Genomic DNA, 19,492 nt, shown 5'->3' with positions numbered 1-19,492 from the left:
AGCCTGGCCCGGCCATAAAAATGACCTGGCCCCCATGGCCCGGCCCGGATACAACGATCACTTACATGACCGTTGCAAGGCAAATGCCGGGCCAGGCCGTTTTATCGTTTTGCCCCCAAAATAGTCAAAAAATGGTAAAAAAAAAATAGATTATTTTGGTCATTTGTTTAGGGGGCTACCTCTATAAATAGAGGGGGTTTTTATTTGTTTCCCTCATCTAAAACTCATCTACTTCTCTCTAATACTCTTTTATACTCTCTTATACTCTCTAATAATCACTTTAGCTCTCTAATTCTTCAGTCAAATGACTTCCAGATCTGATTATGAAGAGCAAAACTCAACTCCGAAAATGAGTCATCCTACTACAACTACTCCTTCTACTCCTACTAATGTTGATACTGAATCTGATGATGACAGTTCTACACCAAGAGCTCCTAAAAGGCTGAGATCCGATGTGTGAAACTTTTTTGAGAAGATAGATGTTACCAGGGATGAACACGGTAGGCTTCTCACCCAGAAGGCTAAGTGTGCGTTATGCGGCCATATTTTCCAAGCTCATGATAAGAGCGGCACCAACCATCTCAAACGCCATTTAGATAAACACAATAAAGGCCAGTCCTCTCAAGGTGATATGCGACAATCTATGCTCTCTCAATCCTTATCTTCTGGTAGTCTTGGTAGTTGGAATTATGACGCAGCCTGAGCTAGAAAATGCGACATTAGGTTTATCATTCTTAAAAATCTTTCTTTTAAATTAGTAGAAGATGATGAATTTGAAGATTTATTTATAGATGGTTTTTACCCCGCATTAAAAAAATTTCCCGTCAAACTTGTCAACGTGATATTTTAAAACATTATCAGGAGGAACAAGGAAAAATAATTTCTTATTTTTAAAGTTTTAACTATAAATTTTCTTTAACTTCTGATATTTAGACATCTAAAGCACAAATTGGTTATTTATATATCACAACACACTGGATTGATAAAAATTGGCAAATATTTAAAAGAGTTATTTTCTTTATTGCATTTGAAGAGTCACATACTGGTATTAATGTTGCAAATTTAATAATTAAAGAACTTTTAAAATTAGAAATTTCAAAAAGAATATTTTTTTCACTAGATAATGCAAGTAATAATAATGTAGCTGTTGATTTTATCAAAACTGTTCGCGGGAAAAATTGTTTTCTTCATTGAAGTCATTGTTCTCTTAAGTAACTGTTTTTTTATTACAAAAGATCCGGTCTTTTTATAAGATCCGGTTACAACAAAATCAAAGAAAAATAAAAAAGATTACAACTTTCCTTTTTCGAACGAATCACGAGCTTCTGTTTTGCGGTCACTCGCTTTTGTGGGTTCTTCGCCTGCGCCGGGGTTAATCCGTGAACCACCGCGCGATCTAGATCCGGTCGGATCTATATGATATAACGGGTGTTATCTCACGAAGGAAATAACAGCCGGGGGGTACTATTTCACCAAGGAAATAGTAGCCTTCTCGGGATCAAATGCCAAGTTTTGATCCGAAGGATAACCGCGTAGATCTCAGATCCGATCCCTCTCGAACTCCTGCCTTATTTGACGTGGACGATCGCCGAGCACCGGATCTGAAAGAGCAAGTCTTCAAAGCTTCAAATCTCCAAGGTTCAGATCTCAATCCAGCAAAGCTTCGCCTTCAAAAATTCCAACCCTTCACAAATGAGCCCCCATAGCCTATTTATAGGCACTCAAAACTGTGCCTTGGCACAGGTGGCCGGCCACCTAGAGGTGGCTCGGTTTTGGCCGGGCCACCTAGAGGTGGCTCGGTTTTGGCCGAGTCCTCCAGGTGTTGTACCGTGTTGTCTGTTGTCCGGTTTTATGGTTTCGCAGTTCATCTGAACTCTGATTTGGCAGTCCGAATCCCGATTTGGCAGTAAATCTGCCTTGGAGTTTGAGTTCGAATCCGTTCTACGGTCGGATGACTCGTTGACTCACCGAACCGTTAGCTTGATTCCGCACGCGAATGGATGCATTCCGTTGCTTGCGTGCGATTCGTTAACCTCGTCGCCTCGTTAATCCGCTTCGTTGCGTGTCACTTGGCTTCGGGGTTGTGGACTGACGCTCGTGTTTAAATACGTCACCCGGCAGTTTTATACGCCTATAGATACCCCCTCCAAAGTATTTCAGTTTCGTTCTTTTATAGAAGAGTCTGGAATACTTTGGATATGATTGTCCCAACCTTCAGTCGGTGTAACGGGACCTTGGAATGGCTTCTGTTCTTGATTCCTTCAATCCTTCAGGCTATTCGGTGCTTTGTCGAATGTCTGTACGGGTTCCGGTGCTGTATTTATTATCTGACCGTTGTCGGAATTTTGGACTTGATGTCGATTCCTGATTTTCTGATCTTTAGCTCGTGTTTGCTGGTTCAACATAGAACTGACCATCGATTATTGGCGTTGATTCTTTATTTTGCGACGCGTTGTCCGACGTAGTGTTGTTGAGTTATCCTTAAGAATATTTTTAGAAAAATATTCTCCAGAAACTTCTCAACCAAAAATAGGAAATAGTTTATACTCGTATACCTTATTGGAGTATTAAGGAGCAGTTTATACTCGTATACTTTTCGGAGTATTGATTTTTTCATTGCAACGCATTGATCGGCGTTGACCTAGGGTTACGCGCGTCGTACGTTGATTTTTTTGATCGCAATGCGTTGACTGGCGTTGACCTAGGGTTACGCGTTGATCGGCATTGACCCTAGGGTTTCGAACATCGTACGTTGACTTTTTGATCGCAACGCGTTGACTGGCGTTGACCTAGGGTTACGCGTTGACCGGCGTTGACCCTAGGGTTTCGGATCGTTTGACATTTGTTGGAGTATAAACAGTTTAAGCTCTTGAGGTATTGGAGCATGGTGGTCCTAAATGTTGGGCTGCAGGACCAACTATTAAAGCTGATTCATCTGCATGTGTGGATCTTATCCCGAATTTGTTGGATGTCTAAGTCACGAAACCAACTAATGGGGCTGGTGCGTCAGTGACTTTCGCATATATAGGATTTTTAGCAAACCCTCAGCCATCAACGGATTTGATAAGCCTTTACCGATTACCGTTTGAGTCGGGCTAGCATGCGGATTGTCTAAATCCGTTCCGCATGTGACGTTGTGCTAAGAGAGTTAACGCTCTTAGTGCTCGCTGCTACGACTTCGAATACGTAGACTTCGCCATTGTTACGGGAATAGGCTACACAGTAACGTGTATTAGACGTTGACTTATCCCTACTTGGGCTTCGGGATAAAATACCCCAGAATCGAACTCTGGTGTCTTTTTCTACGGAGAAAGACTAAACCAGCGACGCGTGTTAGGCGTCGGCATATCCTTTCTTAGGATTCAGGATGAAATTCCCCATGCGTGTAAGGCATGGATTTTGGTGTTATTAATAACAACCTGCCACAATGTTGAATATGTGAACGGGTGTTCTTTTTAACGGTTAAGAACTAACCGGCAGCGCAGGTTAGGCGCAGACTTATCCTTGCTTAGGTTTCAGGATAGAATGCCCCAAAATCGAGCTCTGGTGTCTTTTTCTACGGAAAAATACTAAACCGGCAGCGCGTGTTAGGCGCAGACTTATCCCTGCTTAGGATTCGGGATAAACTTCCTAGGATGAATCCTAGATTGATAAATTCTTGAAAAAGGTTGGTGCGGGAAAGGAAGAATTTTATATTCTATTTCCCGGTCTTCTTTTAGGGTGAAGGCGAACCCGAATACAAGGAAGGAAGAATTTTATATTCTATTCCTTGATCCTGAAAAGGAAGAATTTTATATTCTATTTCTAGTTGGAAAGGAGACTCAAGGTGGGATCTCCACCCCCAGAATCCGGAAAGATGAAACTAGGAGTGGGACCTCCACTCCGAGAATCGAAAAATTCGGATAATCCTAACTGTCAGAAGGTTTGATTACCGAATTAAAGGTGAATTGCTCGTTTATCGAGAGTGAATTGTAGTTTTGGTCTTTACTGTAGGAAAATTTGACCAAGCAGGAGTTTGAGGTGATCCTAACTGTAGGAAGGTTTGATCACCCGATTTGAAAGTGGAACCACTAATGTTGTTTGTCTAGTATTTGTGTTTTCGTATTTATTGTAGACAAACAATGTTGTTGGAGGATGGATGGAATAGAGCTTCAACGATGATATCTAAAGGAGGTTGGCGGAATGTCAGATTGAAGCCTATACAACAATTCAAGTTAAAGATCAAGTTCAAGCTTCATCCGCACGTGTACCAAGTCAAGCTTAATTGAAGATCAAGATTGCTTGGGTAATGTAGTTTAGGATTTATATTATGTGTGTTAAGTACTCTAAGCTCAATTATCTATACACACACATTTTATGATGTTTCCTTGTATATATATATAGTTAAGCTCAATCATATACACACATACACGTTTTGGTTTTTGTATATATATAGTTATATATATACATATATGTTTTGGTTTGATAGTTTTCAAGTTTTACTATGAAACAAATGAATAGAATTGGAAAATACTATTTTGTTTCATGTTCATATGCCTATATATGATTTCACCTTTAACAAGCTTATATTTAATGAAATCATATTTAGTGTTTTGAATATATTGCATAGAATATGCAATTTTATGAAAATATTGTATTTCTAGGTTATAGACTTCATAACAACATATTATATCTTTTATCAAGTCTATACAATCATTTCATAAGGTTTCAAAATGTTGTTTAAGTCAAAATATCAAAATATCAACTTTTAGGTTTTCATGTTTTTGAACAAATTTAAAAAATGATGATATTTCAAAATGTTGTAGCATGTTTATTATCATGTCTACAATCATTCCCCAAAGTTTTACATTTTTTGGAATTTATTTGATATTTTTAAACAGAGTTTTAAAATCAGGTTTTGCAGTGTATCAGATTTCGGTCGACCGTACCGGTCGACCGAATCTGAGGTCAAAAGTTCACCGGGCGACAGAAAGCCTGTCAGTCGACCGGTCCGGTCGACCGATGAAAATTTTCGGTCGACCGACGAATTTTCCGGTCGACGACGCCGTCCAGTTCAGCTTCCAACGGCTAGTTTTTTGACCGTTGCCTCGGGGCTGTGTTTTGTCTTTTGCTCAGGTTTTTGGCTGAGTTGAGAGAGGGTATAAGTACCCCATTGCCTTCAACTCTCAAACTATTTTAAAGAAGTTTTTTTAACAAGGGTTTAAACTTGTTTAGTGTTTGTTTAAGTTTAAGAAGCTTTTAAGCATTTGAGTGTTTCGGTTTTGTGATTCAATTCTACAAGAGCTTGAGGAGATCATCCTTTGGTGTTTGGGCATTCAACTCATCTCTCTCTCACTCTTGATCTATAGAGAAGTTTTCCTTAAACTCAATTCTAGCTATTTATTGTTTTGATCTTAATTTCCATAAGCTAGATTTCTATATTGAGTTTAAATTGTTTTATTGATACTCTCTGTTCACACACAACCTATTGAGCTTATTGTATTTACATTCATAGTATAATTGGGTTGTGGGATTGTGTAACTTAGAGAGTGAGCTTATAATTTGTTCTCATTCATTGTAGAGAACAAATACTTTGTATTGAGCCTAATTGTGAGGATTCACTTGTAATACACTTGTACACCGAGAGAAGTGTGTGGTGAGAGACGGGGTCGAATCCAAGAGGAGTGGCGTCGGTTGACGTGCCTAGGGAGAGGTTGTAACCGAGCACTTGAGGAGGAGGACACGGGCTAGGACCAACACTTAGTGTGTGAGGTGTGATTGCATAGTGATTGTATTGTGAGGTGTAAACGTTGTTCGGGCGAACGTAGAAAACCCGGTTGTGATAGTGAAGATCTCCTCGAGGTGAGGAGCGGGGACGTAGGTCGTGGGGACCGAACCTCGTAAACATATCCTTTGTTTGTGATTGCATTGGCGCACTTGTTTTCATGTTCATATCTTACATCGTCATTGTGTATTGCTTATTGATCATTTTGCCCTATCACATTTGTAGTTAAATTGTTTACCCCTTGTGTTAGTTTCATATCCTTGCATATATCACAGGATATATCTCCTCATTGTTCATATTGCTTATCCTAGCTCATATATCTTGTCATATTTCATACTTTCTAGGATAACGTATTAATTATTTTTAATTGGCATTTAAATCGGATTAGATTAGCATAAGACCCTAATCACCCCCCTCTAGGGTCTAACAATTGGTATCAGAGCTTGGTGCTCTTTGATTTAAGGTCTAACCACCTTGAGTTAAAGATCCAAGTTATCTTATTTGTGCTAATCTAGTTATGATTACTTTTGTCTTGCTTGCATATTTTCATATATATATCATGAATATAAATGTATTTCGTTTAGGCTATGAATCAAATGTTGCTCCTAAATTCATTAATTTTCCCTATGCTCAATGGGCTTCTAGATTTAAACTATTTATTGAATCTAGAAATATTGATTTATGGAAAATTATTGATTGTGCTTATATTGTGCCCACATTGGAGAAATCTAAGTGGAGCAATCATGATAATAAAATGTTTAATATGAACAAGCTCTTGTTAGAATATTTGTTCAATGCCTTTGACTCATCATTTTCTAACAAATTTGTTCATTTTGATAGTGCTTACAATTTATGAAAATTCATAGAAGCACATCAAAGCAACTTGGAGGAAATCCGACGTAGTTTGGAGGATTGTTCTCCAAGTGAGTGTGGAGCATCATCATGCACACGGCCACTAGGCGATAGCCCTAGTGTGGTAAGCGATTCGGTATTACGGAATCGCGAAAGTGATATATCCATGCAATGGTGAAGCTGCGCTTGTGCATATGAGGAAATTATATGCATGCCGAGTGTGGAGCATCATCATGCACACGGCCACTAGGCGATAGCCCTAGTGTGGTAAGCGATTCGGAATCCGAAAGTGATATATCCATCAATGAACTCGCTTGTGCATATGAGAAATTATTGCATGCCTATACAAAATTACAAAATAATTTTATTGATCTTAAAAGCAAGCATGTAGAATTGAAATCCGATCATGAGAAGCTAGTGTCCAAATTTGACATCATTGAAAATGAAAATATAATGCTTAAAGAAAACAATGATATGTTAAATTTGGAAAATGAAAAATTGATCTCATCCATTTCTAGCTTAACTCATGCAAATAATGCCATGCTAGAAGTAGAATGCATTAGAAATGAATTTGATTCTTTTAAGAATAACCATACATGCTCTACTTCTATTATCAATGATGTTGTATCTAATGATGAGTTGAATCATGTGAAAAACCGCATATCTTGTTTAGATTCAACCTTAAACACATGCATTGATAATCATAACAAGCTTATGGACTTGTGTGCAAAGTCTAATGCAAACTCTTCTAAGAAACCTACACACTATGCACACATGTATAACAAAGTCTATAAATGCACTAATTGCGGTCGTAAAGGCCACCTTGCTAGATTTTGTTATAATGCACAAAAACCCATCAAGATTAATCATGTTTGTGCATCCCATCAAGCTTCATCATCACACTCACATGTACACACACGTATAGATCATCATAAACATGCCCATATGTACAAATGTGAGTTTTGTGGTCGTTTTGGTCATTTGGCCGAATATTGTTTTGATTTGAAAAGAAAATCACGTTTGCCAAATGTTTCTAGTAGACCACAAGTGTTTGAATGTGATATTTGTGGTAGATTTGGTCATTTGGCTAAGTTTTGTTATGATTTGAAAAAATGTTCAAACTTGCCAAATTTCTCAAGTAAACCACCTTTGTTTAATAAGGTTTCTCATTTGCAAAATAAATTTAAAAGACAATCTTTAGTTGCAAATGATTTTCGTGCACGCTCACTTGGTCAACACAAATCTTTTCACTCTTTTCATTGCACGAATTGCAATCTGTCGGTCGACCGGTCCGGTCGACCGATGAAAATTTTCGGTCGACCGACGAATTTTCCGGTCGACCGACGAGTATTCTCTCAGCTTCCAACGGCTAGTTTTTTGACCGTTGCCTTGGGGTTGTGTTTTGTCTTTTGCTCAGGTTTTTGGCTGAGTTGAGAGAGGGTATAAGTACCCCATTGCCTTCAACTCTTAAACTAACCAAGAGGGTTTTTAATCAAGTTTAATAAAGTTTTTAACAAGGGTTTTAGTTTGGTTTAAGTGTGTTTAAAAAGCTTTTAAGCAAATTGAGAGTTTGTTTTTGTGATTCAATTCTACAAGAGCTTGAGGAGATCATCTATTGGTGTTTGGGCATTCAACTATTCTCCCTCCAACTCTTGATATATTGAGAAGTTTTCTAAACTCTATTTCTAGCTTTTTTATATATTTGATTATCATTGTTATTAAGCTAGAACTACATTGAGTTTAGTTTTGATTTATATCTCTTTGTTCACACACAACCTTTTGAGCTTATTGTATTTACATTCATAGTATAATTTTGGGTTGTGAGATTAGTGACTTAGAGTTGTGCTTAATTGAGTTCTCACCTTGTTTAGAGAACAAATCATTTGATTTATATTGTGCTTATTGTGAGGATTCACTTGTAATACACTTGTACACCGAGAGAAGTGTGTGGTGAGAGACGGGGTCGAATCCAAGAGGAGTGGCGTCGGTTGACGTGCCTAGGGAGAGGTTGTAACCGAGCACTTGAGGAGGAGGACACGGGCTAGGACCAACACTTAGTGTGTGAGGTGTGATTACATAGTGATTGTATTGTGAGGTGTAAACGTTGTTCGGGTGAACGTAGAAAACCCGGTTGTGATAGTGGAGATCTCCTCGAGGTGAGGAGCGGGGACGTAGGTCGTGGGGACCGAACCTCGTAAACATATCGTTTTGTTTGTGATTGCATTGGCGTTCTTATTCTTGTTTTCATATCTTATATCGCCTTTGTGTATTGCTCATCATATTACCCTATCACTTGTGTAGATTGTTTATTTTACCCTTGTGTTAGTTCATATATCCTTGCTCATATATTTGTAATATCTCATTGATAGGATATATTCATTTGTTCATATTGCTTATCCTAGCTTACGTATCTTGTTGTATTTTATACTTGCTAGGATAACTTATTAATTAGTTTTAATTGGCATTTAATCGGATTAGATTAGCATAAGACCCTAATCACCCCCCCTCTAGGGTCTAACAATTGGTATCAGAGCTTGGTGCTCTTTGATTTAAAGGTCTAACCGCCTTGAGTTAAAGATCCAAGTTATCTTTTTGTGCTAATCTAGTTATGATTGCATTTGTCTTGCTTGCATATGTTCATATATATATCTTGAATATGAATGTATTTTGTTTAGGCTATAAATCCAATGTTGCTCCTAAATTCATTAATTTTCCCTATGCACAATGGGCTTCTAGATTTAAACTATTTGTTGAATCTAGAAATATTGACTTATGGAAAATTATTGATTGTGCTTATATTGTGCCCACATTGGAGAAATCTAAGTGGAGCAATCATGATAATAAAATGTTTAATATGAACAAGCTTTTGTTAGAATATTTGCTTAATGCCTTTGACTTATCATTTTCTAACAAATTTGTTCATTTTGATAGTGCTTACAATTTATGGAAATTCATAGAAGCACATTAAGGCAACTTGGAGGAAATCCGACGTAGTTTGAAGGATTGTTCTTCAAGTGAGTGTGGAGCATTATCATGCACACGGCCACTAGGCGATAGCCCTAGTGTGGTAAGCGATTCGGAATCCGAAAGTGATATATCTATCAATGAACTCGCTTGTGCATATGAGAAATTATTGCATGCCTATACAAAATTACAAAATAATTTTATTGATCTTAAAAGCAAGCATGTAGAATTGAAATCCGATCATGAGAAGCTAGTGTCCAAATTTGACATCATTGAAAATGAAAATATAATGCTTAAAGAAAACAATGATATGTTAAATTTGAAAAATAAAAAATTGACCTCATCCATTTCTAGCTTAACTCATGTAAATGATGCCATGATAGAAGTAGAAACTATTAGAAATGAGTTTAATTCATTTAGAAATGATAATGTTTCATCTACTTCTATTTCCTATACATGTATGCAAAATGTTGAGTTGAGTCAAGTTAAACATCGCATATCTTGTTTAGATTCAACCTTAAAAACATGTATGGTAAACCATTATAAGCTTATGAACATGTGTGCTAAGTCTCATGCTACTACACCTAAACATATCACACATCATGCACACATGTATAGCAAAATTTATAAGTGCTCTATTTGTGGTCGTAAAGGACATTTATCTAAATTTTGCTATGATGCACAAAAATCTAAAAATAGTAATATCAATGCTTCTTGTGCATCTAAAAATAGTGTTGCCAGCTTCCTCTTGATTTGTGATAGGTGGGCTTGATCCTGTTGCTTCCAAGGAGGGATTCGAAGATGGCTGGAACGTCTTCGTCCTTGAAGGAATACTCTTTTTTGAGTCTTGGATCCGAAGTCTTTTGCTGCCTTTGGGATTGCTGTTGTGACATTCGATTAGCACCACCAGCAACTGCAGGTGCCTTGCCCTTACCACGAGAGGCGAAGTTTGAGTTCAGAGGATTAGCCGTCGGTAGGTTCCTCTCGGCCTTCTTCCTTCGGAGGAAGCGTTCGGCTTGTTCACCGCGCACCTTCAAGTCTTTCCAAGTGTTAGATGGTGCCGTTCCCATTGCCTCCAACATGTTCAATGCGAGGTTGTTGTGGCAAGTCTGGAGAATAAACTCCTCAGTTATTGGGTCCCGACAGTTCATCGCCTTATTCCGGAACCTTTTGACAAAGGTGTCAACCAATTCCCCGTCTTTCTGTTTCTCGTCAAGCAACGTTCCGATGGATATCTCGGTGTCATCGTCGAAGAAATTAGCAAGGAACTTAGTTTCCATGTCATCCCAGCTACTCACGCTTCCTGGCTTGAGGCGGCGATACCAATCGAAGGCGGCTCCACGAAGAGTGCCAACGAAGGACCGCACCATCAGAGGCTCATTACCAGAGATAACCCCCAGGTGCGATTTGAAGTAAATCAAATGCTGAGTGGGTGAACACATCCCATTAAACGACGTGAAGTTAATTAGATTGAACTTCGCCGGATATGGGATCGATTCCCATTCTCTTGGGTATGGACAAGGAATTCCTGTTTTCTTCATCTCTTGAGCGGAAATCAATGTATTGATTTTGCTCTCGAGGTTCTTGATCTTCAAGTTTTCACATGTGTTTTCAATAACATTCTCGTTACCACCCCCTGCATTGACGGGAGGATTATTGGCGTTATGAGTCTCATTCGCATTTGTGTCCTCATCTTCCAGATTAACCTGGTTACGACGACTTGGCTCGCCTTGCTGGTTCGTCAATGCTTGGATTTGTTGGTCATGCATTTCTCTCATATTCTACATGGCCATCTGCATTTCGAACCTGAAGCTCTCCTGTTGTTTAGCCAAAGCTTCTTCGAGCATCTTGGCCACTTGTTCTGCACTTATCATGAGTGCCTCGCGGGGTTGTCCCTCGCTGGATACCGTATTATATGATGCAACCGCGGAACCGACATCAGATTCTTCATCTTCTAAAAGTAGTCTTCTCCGAATCCTACCATAAGTTGCTCGTTTGATGGTTCCGGACTGCAGACGGGTTATACGCCGGGGCGCTTTCAGAATCGACTCGAGATTATCCTGTGCCGATGTCCCCTTGCTGGTCATGTTAGTGGTGACCCTCGGAAATTCTCCATATTCGACTACTCTTCTTCTTCGTCGGAAACGCCTAGGTCTTGGTTCTGGCATTTTGGCACTGAGCCTTTCGAAAACCGAAACTCTCTCAGGGACCGCCTTGATGCAGTTGCACTCAGACAATACTGCCCGAATGAGTTTGGAACAGGGGCATTGAGTTTCCAGTCCTCGGGGACTCCTCTTCCTGGTTTTACTCGTACCCCCAACACGATAGTACAATTCGTCTGCTTGACCTATCGTGTGTTGACACGACTTCTCAGGTATAACATTATCGTCATCAGACGATAATGTTTCCTTCTGAGGGCGAACTGCCTTCTTTGGGCTTTCAAAAGTCACGCGCCTCAAAACATGCCTTTGTGGGCGTGAGTTCTCGGCGGGCTCCTGGACTTCAATCCGCAAATTGGTGCGCGCAGCTGCCTTGAGCTCCTTGTCATGTTGGAGGTGACGGCGACCCCCAACGTGTTGAATTGTTCGGGGCTTCTTCATCGGGCCAAACGTTCTTGGACTGGAGCTTTGCCTCTCTCGTCAGGAATTAGACCGAGGCGCTCCAAGACTGACTTTCTCCTTCGGGATGATTCCGCGGGATCTCCCGGAGAAGCTATTGGAATTACCGGTGACTTTAGTCGGCTCACCGGAGGTTGAACCTACTTCGAAGGCTGCACTGATTGTGCCTTAGTCTGAATCACCGCTTTCGACTTCGGTCTCCAAACTTGACGGGTTGGTGGCGGCTTCTTGGCCACTTCCTTCTGCAGTCTTCTTCGGGCCTCTTGGACTTGAGCCCGTGCCTGCGCTGATAGTGCGCGGCGCTTGCGAATGCGCTCCTCAAGTGTCGAACGGTTCCGTTTGACGCGGGCCCATTCATTCTTTGGCGGCTTGGAGGAGTCGCCGTTCATTGGTGGTTGAGGCTGTTTGCCTCTCCTGATCCTTCAGATCCGCGGTGATAGTGGATTTTGTCCGTAGACTCCATGCTTTTTGCGCAGAGTTGCCGCCGCCAAGGCGTTGACGGTCGCCATCTGGCGGGCTCTCTTCGAGAGAGTCACAACGCCTCGGCGCCGGAAGCGCGTGGGGACGCGCAACCCCCGCGTGCCGGGTGAGAACAGGGTGGTGACCGCTGGTTGGAGGTCGGCGGAACTTCACCCGCCGACGGCAAGCCAGTGCCGGCACTTTTGGCGTCAGCTGGGGATGAGAGCCTTCGTTGGCCGGTTCTGAACTTCTTCGTACCACGAAATTTCTCGGCCTTTGACGTGAGAAGCTTCTTGGACTTGGCGCGGGAGGTGGGATCGGACGAGATGAAAGATTCGCTCGAACTTTTGGCTAGCTCGAATGTCATAGGCTATCTCGACCTAACTGCCTGCGAGTTGGGATTGAGATCCCCCGGCTCGACGCGACCGAGTCTCAGCCAGCGATGATCGGTGCTCCCACTGTGGTCCGCACCAAAATTGTGTCGCAGGGAAAAATTGTTTTCTTCAGTTGAAGTCATTGTTTCTCCTTTAAGTAAACTGTTTTTTTATTACAAAGGATCGCGAACTCTATTTTATAAGATCGCGGTTACGAACAAAAATCAACCCAGAAAATAAAAAAAGATTAGCAACTTTATTTTGCGAATGACGCATCACGGAGCTCCTGTTTTGTGGGTCCTCGCTTTTGTTGGGTTCTTCGCTGCGCCGGGGTTAATACCGTCGGAGCCACGCCTGCCGATCTAGATCCGGTCGGATCCTATACGATATAACGGGTGTTATCTCACAAAGGAAATAAACCCGGGGGTACTTCATTTCATCCAAGGCAAATAGTAGCCTTCTCGGGATCAAAGGCCAAGCTTTGATCCGAAGGATAACCGGTAGATCTAGATCCGATCCCTCTCGAACTCACTGCCTTATTTGACGTGGGAGCGATCGGCCGAGCACGTCGGATCTGAAAAGAGCAAGGTCTTCAAAAGCTTTCAAATGTCCAAGGTTCAGATCTCAATCCAGCAAAGCTTCACACTTCAAAAATTCCAAACCCTTCAAAATGAGCCGCCCATAGGCCTTTTATAGGCCACTTAAAACTGTGCCTTTGGCCACAGGTGGGCTCGGCCTCGGTGCCACCGAGCCACTGCTTGTGCTCGCTTTTTTGGCCGAGTCCTCCAGGTGTTGTGCCGTGTTGTCTGTTGTCCGGTTTTATGGTTTCACAGTTCATCTGAACTCTGATTTGGCAGTCCGAATCCCGATTTGACAGTAAATCCGCCTTGGAGTTCGAGTTCGAATCCGTTCTACGGTCGGATGACTCGTTGACTCACCGAACCGTTAGCTTGATTCCGCACGCGAATAGATGCATTCCGTTGCTTGCGTACGATTCGTTAACCTCGTCTCCTCGTTAATCCGCTTCGTTGCGTGTCACTTGGCTTCGGTGTTGTGAACTGACGCTCGTGTTTAGATACGTCACCCGATGGTTCGTCGGTTTGTGCCGAGCTGTGCTAAGGGACCTATAAGCAGTTTTATACGCCTACAGAAACATCTCTGCCATTGCTATGTAATTCTGATCTTTTTCATATTATATGTATCTGTCATATTTTAAATTTAATTGATCAAAATACATTTAGTGAAATTAAACCCATGATAGAAAAGGTTAGGTCAGCAACTTATGCTTATAATGCTTCTGAACAAAGAATTAGAAGATGGAAACATCATTGTAAAAGAAAAAAAATATAAAACCCAGACTAATTCTAAAAGATGTTGGCCATAGGTGGAATTTTACTTATGCAATGTTAAGTGTAGAATTAGAATATAAAAAAGTTATAAATGATTTTATTACTTTTTATACTTCTAGTTCTACCTTTGGTAGCATGTATGGAATAACTGAAGATGAATAGACAATCATAAGTAATTTAAAAAAGATTTTATAAGTTTTTTTTATAATACTACAATGTTATTATCTGGTTGTCATTATCCAACCATTATTTTAGCTGATTTACAAATTTTAAATATTCAAAAAAATTAATAAATATCGTATGGATGATTATTTTGGAAATTTAATTTTTCAAATGGAAAATAAATTTAATAAATATTTTTGGCCTATTCCTCTAATTTTTGATTTGGGGGTTCTTATTGATCTGTGTTTGAAGGATATTAGCTTTAGAAGTTTGTTAAATTCCTTGTATGATGGACAGATTATAGACATTGATGATGATCAAACCATTACTGCTACTACTCATCATAATACTATTTGAAATTATTTTCAAAGATTTTATGATGAGTATGCGGCTAAATATGGTGTAGCTACATATTAGTCTACATCTACGACTTCTTCGAGCTCAAGTCGGGGCAAAGTGTAAGTTTTGATAGATATGCAATGGTAGTTGAGCTAACTGATGGATCTGGACTTAGATCATCATTGGAGGTTTCTGAAATTGATCAATATTTAACTGCATCTTTAGTTAAATGTCAAAATAATTGTTTAGATATTTTACAATTGTGGAAAGTATATGGAACAGTTTCATATCTTATACTTTCTATCATGGTTCGTGATTTACTAACAGTGCAGGTTTTAACGGTACCTTTGAAATCCACCTTCAGCACAACCGGACGTTTGATCGACGACCACATGACATCGTTAGATCTGTATACTACATAGACGGTGATGTGCTTACAAGATTAGTGGAGGTACGAGAAGAGAACGCAAGGAATTGATCGGATGACTAATATTGAATATAGATTTGAAGAGTAGAGACTAGCAGAAAGATATAAAGAGTAAACAATATTCGTCAAATTATAATTTTTATTTCTTAGCTAAAAGTTTGTAATAAATTATTTTGAAAATAGTTACAAATGATAGTGATATAGGTGAGTAGGTGTCAACCTAGTTGGGATGTACTCATCTATTGTGATGCGACGAATTCAAAAATAAATTTATAATTGTAAATGATTTACTAATTATTAATAAAGAAGTTATTTTTATAATTTTAATTTTTATAATTTTTTGTATCTATAATTTATGTAATTTCAAGTGATTAATATTATTATTATTTTTATTAAAATTTTGTGTAATTTTTTATGTATTATTGAAAATTTAAAGGAAAAAATAAAAAACAAAAAAAACTGGGCTGGCCCGGGCCCGGGTCAGGGCTACGATTTTGCCCGGCCCGGACCTGGTTTTTTGGGCCGGCCCGTTTGGACACCCTTATTAGCCAACATCGAGTTGCTCTCGTTAGGTTCCACAGCTTGCAGGCGCCAACGGGCCCACAAGCCCGGGGCGTGACAAATGATATCAGAGCAGGTTGCCAGCCAGAAGTGTGGAACTAAGTGCTATACAAGACTAAATACTTCATCGCGCACTGGAAGTATGGATGCGGTGGGAGCCACCTTTAGAACTTGTAAGAGCCATCTCTAGAATCCACATCGCCTGGCAGTGACACTGAGATATGTCAATTGTTATATCACAATGACCAGGACGTCATCTTTGTAAGGCAGGGTGATTGTGATACCCCTATACTTTAGTCCCATATGGACTAGTGTGAAAAAAAATTTATGGTTTAAATAGAGAAAAGCCAAGACTCAAGGGTAACCAAGTGCTAGCATTTTGGTAAGTAGATGTTAGCCAACATCAAGTTGCTCTTGTTGGGTCCCACGGCTTGCACGCGCCAACGGGCCCATGAGCCTGGGGCATGGCAATAGATGACCACTAGTAATGGAGGGTGGTCATTGTAGTCTTAGAGACACTGGGCTGTCTGGGAAGGCTGTCATGAGCATCTGCTACTTTGGCTACTATTTCCTGTTGTGATGAGACAATACCACACATACGGGGCAGCGTCAGGAAAGCAGGTGATCAACAGGCTCAACTATTCATGGCCAGAAGAAGATTGATTGACATGTATTCTGGTTGCATGACTTGTCTAACTATTATACATGTCGAGGACATGATTTAAGAGTGAGATGAATCGAGAATAGAACACAACGTTCTTGTATGCTTTTTTGAGGGATCAAAGGTACTTGAACAGACCTGGTTGATCAGATCTGGGGCACGTGATATCGCATACTTACACTTTTTGTTGTGTGTTTTCTTTTAGGGTGATCCTTGTATCGGTCTATCTACAAGGCTACCTGCTTGTAGGTTCTCAACGGTCCACACCACACTAACGATGTATGGACATGGATTTGAAAAGAAATGTAGATTCTCAGGGAGGCTTTGACTCGAGAAGTCAACAACTCAAGGAGTCGGCTCAGGGAGCAACAGACGGCACCCACTCATTTGTGTAAGTATGAGTATGTTGGTTATTATTATGAGATGGACACCCAAATAAGTGGGTGGATAATTTCTTATCTTAGATATAAGATATTCATAAATTTAATAAGTGTAGGCTTCTATCTCTCAGCCCTTTACATATAGATATATGGTTTTCATGATGGGAATACGAAAGAAAATAGTATAAACCTTCACAATGTCATTATCTCCTTCTTCGATCACATTCTTGCTTTTTGCAGGAGTCGCAGGTGATATGCGGGGGCTTCTAGCTGGTTACACGGTGTGGTTGCCCTTTGGCCATTGATCAAGAAAAGTGTGGTGATCCTACAAAAAAAAGTCTGAATCGTTAATCCTAAACTTATCATTTATGTTCCTAGATGCATGCTAGGGTTTTTTTTATTTCCGCAGTGCACTGTTATCTAGTAGAACAACTCTATTGTGTGCGTGTAGTTATCCAGATCCTACAAGTTACGAAAACCATTGCTATTAATACAAGAAATCATAAAAAAATTCAATTATCAATTGTGAGGGATGAGCTTTCTTGAACCACAATATCCACAGTAGAGATTGTAATTTGCGAAAATTAATTAGACCATTGAAAGTAATATCACAAATAGTTAAACTTTTGGAAACAATTAAAACTGTTTCATAATATTTAGAAGTTCTAAGAGTGAAATAATATTATACCAACAAAGAATAGTATTCCTATACATATTAGACTCGCCAAACAAATGAAAGCTTGAACTTCAATATGGCGATAATAAAATAAAGTACAATTATAATTATTTATAAAGAATCACAATCTCAATACCATTGTCAATAACCAATTCTATCGATATGCAAAGTGCATTGGGCACTTCAAGAATGAAGCCCATAGAGTCATGAATCTATAACTTACATTGATAACATGAAGCAACAACTCTCTTCCAATATGTAGGTACAATCTTTCTCCATCATCATGAATAAAATCTCTACTTTCTTGGAATATATTGTAACTGTAGTTGTCTCCTACATCAAATCAAAAAATTTACATCCATTTTATTTATCTGATGTAATTTTTGTTAATTACTAACAGTTTAATGCTTGTAGATTCTTATAACATTATGGAAAGGGTGTGTTTGGAGCTTGTCAAGCCTTAGTTTGTAGAAACCTTAATGAGTATTTTGGATTTTTTATGGGATTGTCAAATTTTCATGGGTTTATATATGTACTCATACATTAGGTAGTGCGAAGACTTAGCACGACTCTAACGTCATAAGCTTGGATTTACATCTACATCATCAAAAATTACTTTTAGGTATATTCTTGTGAAAGTATTTGATTGAGATTGAGATTGGTTTATTAATTTGAGTGCCTCTGATTATCCGCTTGTGACCCAGGATGGTAAGTTTTGATTGGTTTATTGGGGTTTTTTGGATTTGGGTTTGTTTATTTAGGTTTTGTGATGTTTGATTGTAAATATGTTGCTCATGTTCTCGTATTTTCCGAGGGATCTGGACTTTATTGATCATACTAGCAACATGGGATGGAAAGAGTATGTTTTGCTGTTTGTTTGTTTGTTTGTGTGTGTGTGTGTGTGTGTTTGTTTTGGTGGATTGTTGAGATGGGTTTTGTGCAGGTTTCAGAGGGCAAAGCTGGTGACAATTGATCTAGGGCTATACATTTCGAAGAAGCAGGATATGTTCTGGATTACTCAGCGGAGGAGTGTGCCCACTGCCTTTAAACTCTTTACAGGTAAATGTTTTGTTTCGGAACTTGATTTGAACATGAAATGCATATTTTCTACTAACGTGTAATTGATTAATTGGCTGGATATTAGGATTGATATGGATCTTTTGATTAGTTGCATGTAACATTAGTTTCTTGACAAAAAAAGGTTGCATGACGGTGCTATAGGTTACCTGTTGTACAGATCTAATTTCGAGATTAGAGACTCACTAAGGTTATAATTTGCCTTATATGCAAGTATGTTTGAGAGAACTGGTTATGAAATCTCAAATACAAAGGAAAAATATTGCAAGTGATTTGCTATTGTGATCCCAAACATGCTTAAAATCGCAATGCTGGAGGATCAACAATTTGGTGTGTACTCAATCATGTGTGAGAAATTGATTCATGGCATAAGAAGTATGAAGCTTGTGTATTGATCAGTTTGAAGCTTAAAGGTAGGTATATGGCTAATTTGTTTGCAAGTGATTTTTTATGAAGAAAATCAGCTACCTATTGACTATATTCTAACAGTCAATTAAATTTATGTTTAACGAAACTCACATATATAGATGTGCCATCCTTTGAGAATATATATTTTGCAAGAAGATATTGAGATGCTGATCACCCCAGAGAAGCATTGGTAATTATGTCCACCAAATGATTCGTTATCTCAAGGGTCTGCTAATATTCTATATCAGGTTAGGATGATTAAGTTTCAGGACTGGTTTTAGTTGTCAAGTACTTAAGGATTCAGTTTTGAGTTGTGAATTATTATACACCTTCTGCAAATGACTAATGGCATGGGTTAATGTCGTGATTGTAGTAATAGAAGGACATATCAGTAAACATCTATGACAAGTGTAATGCTACT

General features: G+C 39.3%; 1 long non-coding RNA gene across 1 annotated transcript; it reads left to right on the top strand.

Moving 5' to 3' along the window:
• On the top strand, positions 17,992–18,646 carry LOC109842379. The gene is made up of 2 exons (XR_002247314.1): positions 17,992–18,445; positions 18,530–18,646. It is a non-coding gene; the product is annotated as an uncharacterized LOC109842379 (long non-coding RNA).

Source organism: Asparagus officinalis, chromosome 1 (genome assembly GCF_001876935.1).
Source record: "Asparagus officinalis chromosome 1, Aspof.V1, whole genome shotgun sequence".
Classification (NCBI taxonomy): domain Eukaryota; kingdom Viridiplantae; phylum Streptophyta; class Magnoliopsida; order Asparagales; family Asparagaceae; genus Asparagus; species Asparagus officinalis.
The sequence above is the reverse complement of the archived record's forward strand: the minus strand, read 5'-3'. Positions and strand labels throughout refer to the sequence as shown.